The sequence below is a fragment of the Corylus avellana genome, chromosome ca7 (genome assembly GCF_901000735.1).
Source record: "Corylus avellana chromosome ca7, CavTom2PMs-1.0".
In the NCBI taxonomy this organism is placed as follows: domain Eukaryota; kingdom Viridiplantae; phylum Streptophyta; class Magnoliopsida; order Fagales; family Betulaceae; genus Corylus; species Corylus avellana.
Genome location: NC_081547.1, coordinates 13428302 through 13435506, shown reverse-complemented (window position 1 = coordinate 13435506; position 7205 = coordinate 13428302).

The following is a 7205-nucleotide window of genomic DNA, read 5'->3' as shown; positions in this document are numbered from 1 at the left end:
GTTGATTTTTGCCCACTTGTGCCACCTGCAACCTAAAAATTCCTAAATAAACCGTACACGAGCACTTGACACAGTAGTACACGAGCACTCGCTACTTTTCAGAAATCCTCCTGTGAAGTGTTGTGAAATTTTAATGTACTCGTAAGTGTACAAATTGTTTTGCAATATAGGGATGCAAGTGCGAGGTCGAACCCATAGGGAATTGTGTTTATGAAGAACAATTATGCCTAAGCCAACTAAATCTTAACCTAGTTTCGAAAGGTGAGTGATTTTTGAATAAAAAGAAAACATAAACTAATAAAGTGAAATTAATCAAAAGATAAAGCGCTAAGATTTTGGAATCCATACCACCAAATCATAGCAACATATTCACATGATCATCAATGTATCTGAAATTCTCAACATAAAGACCTTATGTATGTTCTACTTTGCTTCAAAGAATTAATTAAATCATTCAATGAATCCATCCTTGGCACCAATCACAAAAGATATCCAATTTAAATTAAATTATCAAATGTATCCGTGAAACAAATCACAAGAGATATTCAATTTAAACCAAATCATCAAATGTATTCGTAGAAAGAAACACAATGAATATCCAATGTTTAGATAAATTAAAACCCAAGCAAATCAATTAATATAAACTATCTCAAATCATGAGAAAAACATGATTGAACTCATATCCAAGAATCATCTCACTAATTGAATTAAAGTAGAATAATTAAAATATCAAAGCCCATATATTCAAAAAATATTAACTTACATGAAAGTATGGTTGCTCTTTATCGGTGAGGCTTCATCCTCAATCTTAGTTGAGAAATTAGTTACACATAACTATGAAAATAAACCCTAAAAACTAAACTAAAGAGAATTCTGGTGTTCTAGTGTGCCCTCTGTCTCCGGCCTCCCGCCTCCTTCTAGTTTTCTTTTCTTGAAGCTTAGGGTTCTATTTATAGGGAGTAAAACAAACCCTAGAAGCCATAGGAATCCCAGAAAAACTGTACTTCAATTTCCTAGTCAAATTAGGAAGCAATCCTAGTACAAATCAGAATAGGATTCGTCCAGATTGACGTTCTTTTATTGCAGGACAATTTTGGCATAGTAAACGTCCAAATTAGGAAAATCCTATTTCACAATAATTTGTATTATTTTGAGTTAGCTTTCCAATGCCACTGTTTCTCCTCAATCCAATACTTGAGCAGAAAGTTCTTGTCAAAATACAGACACATGTGCAGAATCAAAATTTGAATCCAATCCGATTTTAACTCCAATTAGAGAAATTTGGATTTAATCCTTTCCTTGATTTGATTAAACTTAGCCACATCATATAGGTCCTCTATTACGATTGGTTAAGCTTAACCATATCTTCTAGGTCTTCTCAAAGTGTGCTTTAAGCCCAAAATTAATGGAATTAATTGCATCTTCCCTTCGGAACCTAAAAACACTAAAAGAAAACAACATCAAACAAATAACAATGCTAATGAATTAACATATGCAAATTAAGGGGCTCAAATACGCAACATTTGGCACTCATCATGAAGCTCATAGCTTTTCTACCCTATTAATACTCCCTCCCACGCCCTCTACAACTCATTCCGCCCATATTGCCCTAGAGAAACCCTGCTTGTTTGATTTTTGAGAGTTTGTGAGGTTTGTGAATGTTCTTGGAGAAGGAGGTCTTCTTGGAGAGCTTGTTGTGTTGAGGTAACCACTGCCTTTCCTTGGTGATTTTATTAGGTTATTATGCTAGCTTCTTGTTTTACAGTAGCTTAGTTGTTAGAATTTAGAAGTTTAAGTTTTAATGATGTTATAAGCTTTTCCTTTCCATTAGACTTAATCTTGTTACTTGGAGACGTTGTTTTGGTTAGGAGGTGTTAGAAACCCTTTTTGTATCCTTAGGACCAATCTAGGAGGCTCGGGAAGCATTTGGACCAAATGAGGTTCTACCTGAACCTCATTGGCTGAACACTCGCCCAAAGATGTTCCAGGAAACACCATTTTGGCCGAGCATCCTATGACCCCTGTTTTTGTGTTCTAGGTTCGTTTTAGTTGGATTTAGGACTAATGTTAGGTTTTCCACATATTTGGAGAGCCCGAACCCCTTGGAGGACTTTTTGGAGGATTTATACGACCTAGGTGAGTTCTAACTCACATAATGCTCGCCATTTATTTTCCTGTATTGCATGACTATTTTGCGTACCAAACATGCATATTTACAACTCTCATGATATAGACTTTGTTGCAACATGAACTTTATCATTTGCGAAAATGTGCTACTTAACAAGATAATGATGTTAAGACTTGTAAAAGTATGGATGTAAAATACGAACAAAACTAATTATATCGTATGACATGGTACACCTGTACATGCGGGATAACAACCATGGGCTTAATATACATGTTAACTTTATGGTCAATTGTGTGTGTTATATGGGCCTTGGATCCAATGGTTGTTTCGTGACCGGCACAACCTTAGCGGTCGGTCATTACAAGACGTACATCACTAGTAACATGGGCCACTCGAGGTCAGACTCGGTCGGACTGCTAGTGTTATGGACGGTAGTGTACAATGGCCAGGGCATCGACATTGTATTATAGGTCCCTTGGGACAGTGCGAACCTTGCTAAAAAAGGGTAATATCTAGGGTAGACCATACTGTTTAACTATCATTGATTCTCATGATTATAGCATGTATTATATCTATATTGCATTCATGGATAACTATCATACCTAAAATGTTGCATACTTTACCAAACGGAGTTCATCACTAAATGGCATGGGTATTGTGTACATTATTACTCACTAAGTCTTTGGACTTACCTCTTTTATTTTTCCCCTCCATTATGTATAATTGAGCGGTTTAGCTAGCGTAGAGCAGGATGCCTTCGGACTAAATCATGGTGATTTCTCAAAACCTGGATCAGGTCATGTTTGAAGATATGGACCCGGTATGGCTGAAGTCCATCTGAGATGATGGAGGAACTATACGGGTGGAGATGATCGAGAGTGTCATCATGTTAGCATTACTCAAGATTAGGTGTTGATCTTGTTATATTATTTCCAGACAGTGATCTTTTGGTCTGTAATATATATTTTAATGACGGGTTTGTTGACCAATACATTTGAGGATCTATGTATGTGATGGTGTTTATCTTTATACTGGTGGTTATAATTGTTGTATTTAGTTATTGCTTTCTATTCATGTAGTTTAAAGTCTTTCATTGTATTCTCTTGTTTAGGAGATGTTAAGATCCCTAAGTCTTGTCCCGCGAAGGATAAGGCTGGTTGGCGAACTATGAAGTTAATTACCAGTTAATTGATTTCCACAAGGTGTTAGACCTTGTGACTTTCCTATCCTCTTTCATTTTTTTTCTTTTTTTTTTTTAATTTCTTTTTCTAAGTCCAATGCCTGGGTTGTGACAATTGGAAGGGAAATTTTGATGGGCTGGGATGGGGGTTTTGATGGTGTTGTGGGTTAAAAACCGGTAGTTATGGGTGGCTAGGGATATTGGGTAGAATTGTTTTGTAGGTTTTGGGCAATGGTGGCACGATGGTGGTGATTGATGAGTTCCAAATATTGCATATTTGAGCCCCTTAACTTGCATTTTTTAAACCCTTAGCTTTGTTATTTTATGATGTTTTTGGGTAGTTTTGGTGTTTTAGTGTTTTGCAGGTCATTCAGAGAAAACGGTGGTCTTTGGTGTGAAAATTGAGAAGAAGTTAAGGAATAGCATCTCTAGAAGTGCGCTTGAGCGTAGGGGGGCCGCGATTGAGTGCACTCGTACAATTACCCAAACGCGCAGCGCCTAAGTGCTGTGCCGTAGAGCCCTGACGCATGCTCGAGTGCGCTTGAGCGCACCTAGTGCGCGATCAAACGCATGGGAGGCGCCGAAGAGAGCATATCTTCAACTTTTTTGTCGTTCTAGGGCTTTTGCTACGTTTCTCTTTGTAAGTTCTACGTTTCTTTTGGTTTTAATTCATTTTGAAATGAGTTTTGTAATCATGAGAGGCTAAAACCTTCAACTAAGGTTGAAGATGAAACCTTGTCATTGATAAACAAACTCATTCTTGTCATTTTATTTATACAATTCTGATGTTTAATCAAATTGTTGTTCGAATTCAATTCAATTGCTTGATTAATTTCATTCGATAGAATGTTGTGTCTTTTATTAATAAAAAGTTGGATATTCGTTGTGTTTCATCCATGGATACAACGAATAATTCGATTGAGAACGGATATCCATTGTGATTCGTATATCAAACGGATACAATGGATGATTTGATCTCAATTGGATATTCGTTGTGTTTCATTTAACGGTTGGATTCATCGAATGATTTAATATGCATTTTTACGAACTTTGAACAACGTATAAAACTTATTGTTTGTCTGTTGTATGTATAAAATGCAAGAATGTGTTGTTTGATTTGGCAAGGTGGATTCGGAAAACCTTACTGTTTTTCCATTAATTGTTTTTAATCATTTTATTTAGTTTATTTTAATTTTGCACAACAAAATCACTCGAACTTTGGAACTAGGTTAAAATAGAATTAGTTTAGATAAAAAATTGATTTTTGCAACACAACTCCCTGTGGTTCGACCTCGCACTTGCACACACTTTACTACACACGACTTGTGCACTTGCGAGTTATTTAAATTTGCACACATCAGTGATTTTTATGTTGTGGACGTTTGTGTGGTTGAATTTTGTTTTCTTTTGGCTTTTGAATGGCAATAATTGCTAGTTGGGTATGGGTTTTTGGGGGTGGTTCTGTGATTGTTTTTCTCTTGGTTTGGGCAAGCAGTGGGAATCATGGTTCTCGATTGGGGATTGGGTTTTCAAGGCAAATTTCCTGTATACCTCGTTCAATCTGGTCCAAGGTGGTGCATACCTAGTTCAGGATTTGAAGGACCCTCTCATCACGGTGTTTTTGGGTCGTCATGGATTGGTGATTGCTATAGTAAACAATCGGCCTTGCTCTGATACCACTTTATGCGAACTAACTAATAACAAAGCGTAGGAAATGATAAATCGGCTACTTCGAAAGAGCCATGATCTCCAATGGCTACTTTGAGGGAGCCTTGACCTACAAAATGCAGTAAATTGTATTATAAAACAATAATCAACTCCCATTTGTTATTGATTATTCCCCTTTAAATAGAGAAACTATTAATTACATAATAGACCTAATTGGATGACTCTAATCAGGAAGGAATCTAACTATGTATTGGACTATACAATCTATGGATATATACTCCTTACTGAACTCTAACACGACACCAGACAATATCAAATAATTATGATCATATCACTGACAAGTAAGTACATTGAAATAATTATGATCATTTCAATCGGCTAGGGACCACGCCTTATGAAGCGAAAGTTATTAGTTCGAATCCCCCTCTCTCATTTCCCTCTCCTTGTGCGGACATGTAAAAAAAAAAAAAAATAGTACATTGAGACACTCGCACAAGAGTAAAAATCTTCCAAAACACCTTTTTTTTTTTTTTTGGGTGTGTGGAGAAAACAAGCAAAATGTAAGAAGAAAAATGCAAGAAAAAAAATGACCACACACGAGAAGAAAGACAACAATTTAAAAAACTGAAAGCAAAAGAAGCACGCCTTAGGATAAGCACCATGACACAAAATGCATCCTAGGCATGCAGTATGACCTCTTAAGAGGGTCACACGCTCCAATTGCAGTTTGAAGTCTCAAATCGAAGGGCATCCAACAGTTCGGTAAAAGTTAAGCTAACTGACGGTCAGTTGGCACAAAATCAAGAGAAACAATTTTGGATTCACTACAAAAACTATATATATATATATATACATTTTTTCCTGACATGCAGTTTTTGACGTGTTAGATGGTCTGATACATCAATAAATTTTACTGACGTGACATTTTTGACATGTGTCAGGCGTTAAAATTTTAGGTGTTAGAAACGGAAATTTTCTGACTTGTCACTTTTAACACGTTAATAATTTTTGACGTGTCAAAAAGTGGCACGTCAAAAAATTTCCTGACGTGTCTTTTTCTGACACATCAAAAAATTATTGACGTGTCAGTAAATTTTCTAACGTGTTAAAATTCATACATCAGTAAATTTTTAAAAATTAGTAAAAAAAATAATTTTTCTTTTTTTCAAATTTTTCTGGATTTTTTTTTAATTAAAAAATTTATTAATTTAAATTATTTTTCAATTAAAATTTTTTTTTAAAATTTTTTTCACCGTTTCTCTGGCTCTCCGTCTCCGGCCAGCTCTCCCTCTCTTCTTTTCTCCATTTTCTCACTCTCGATCTCTCTTCTTTTCTCGAATTTCATTTGATCTCCAGCTCTCCCTCTCTTCTTTTCATCATTAATTTTCAAAAACCCAAACCCAAAAAATCAAAACCCAGATCAAAAAATTAACTTGAAAAATCAAAAACCCAAACGTCAAACCCAACAAATCTTCAAAAACCCAAAAAATCTTATTATGCTTCTCTTCTCCTTTTTATTTTTTCTTCGATCTGCTTCTCTTCGATCTTCTTCTCTTCTCCTTTTCTTTTTCTTCTTCTTCTTCTTCTGCTTTTCTTCTGCTACTTAGTCTTTTTCTCTTTTCCCTTTCCTTTTTCTTCTTCCCTCTAGAGAGAGTTGGCCGGCTGTGCAGAGAGAAGATCAGGGAGATTGAGAGAGGAGAGAGAGTGTGAGGAAATAAAAGAAAGGAAAAGAATAAATGTTGAATAAAAGAATAAAGAATAAAGGGCATAAAGAATAAAAAAATAAAGGGAAATAAGAGGGAAAAAGTTGAATATCCCACTCTTTTTTTTTAAGTAACGTGCCAACATTTAATATGTCAAAAATTTCTGACGTACTGTTTTAGCGCTTTCTGACACACTGAAACAGCACGTCAGAAATTTTAAAAAAAAATATTAAAAAACAATGAAAAAGATAGAAGCGTACGTGCAGAGAGAGAGAAAAAAAAAATTTAAGGTGTGCACACGGTGTGTTGGAACTTGGAGGAAAAAGAAAAGGAAAAAAAATCAGAAGAATGAAGAAGATAGAACTTAGAAGTGTGCAGAGAGAGAAAAATAAATAAATAAAAGAAAAAAAAAAAAAGGGAAGAGAAGAAGAATGAAGAAAGGGAGAGAAGAAGATTAATGAAGACGATATATAGAAGCGTGCAGAGGGAGAAAAAAAAAAGAAATTAAAAAAATAATTAATTAATT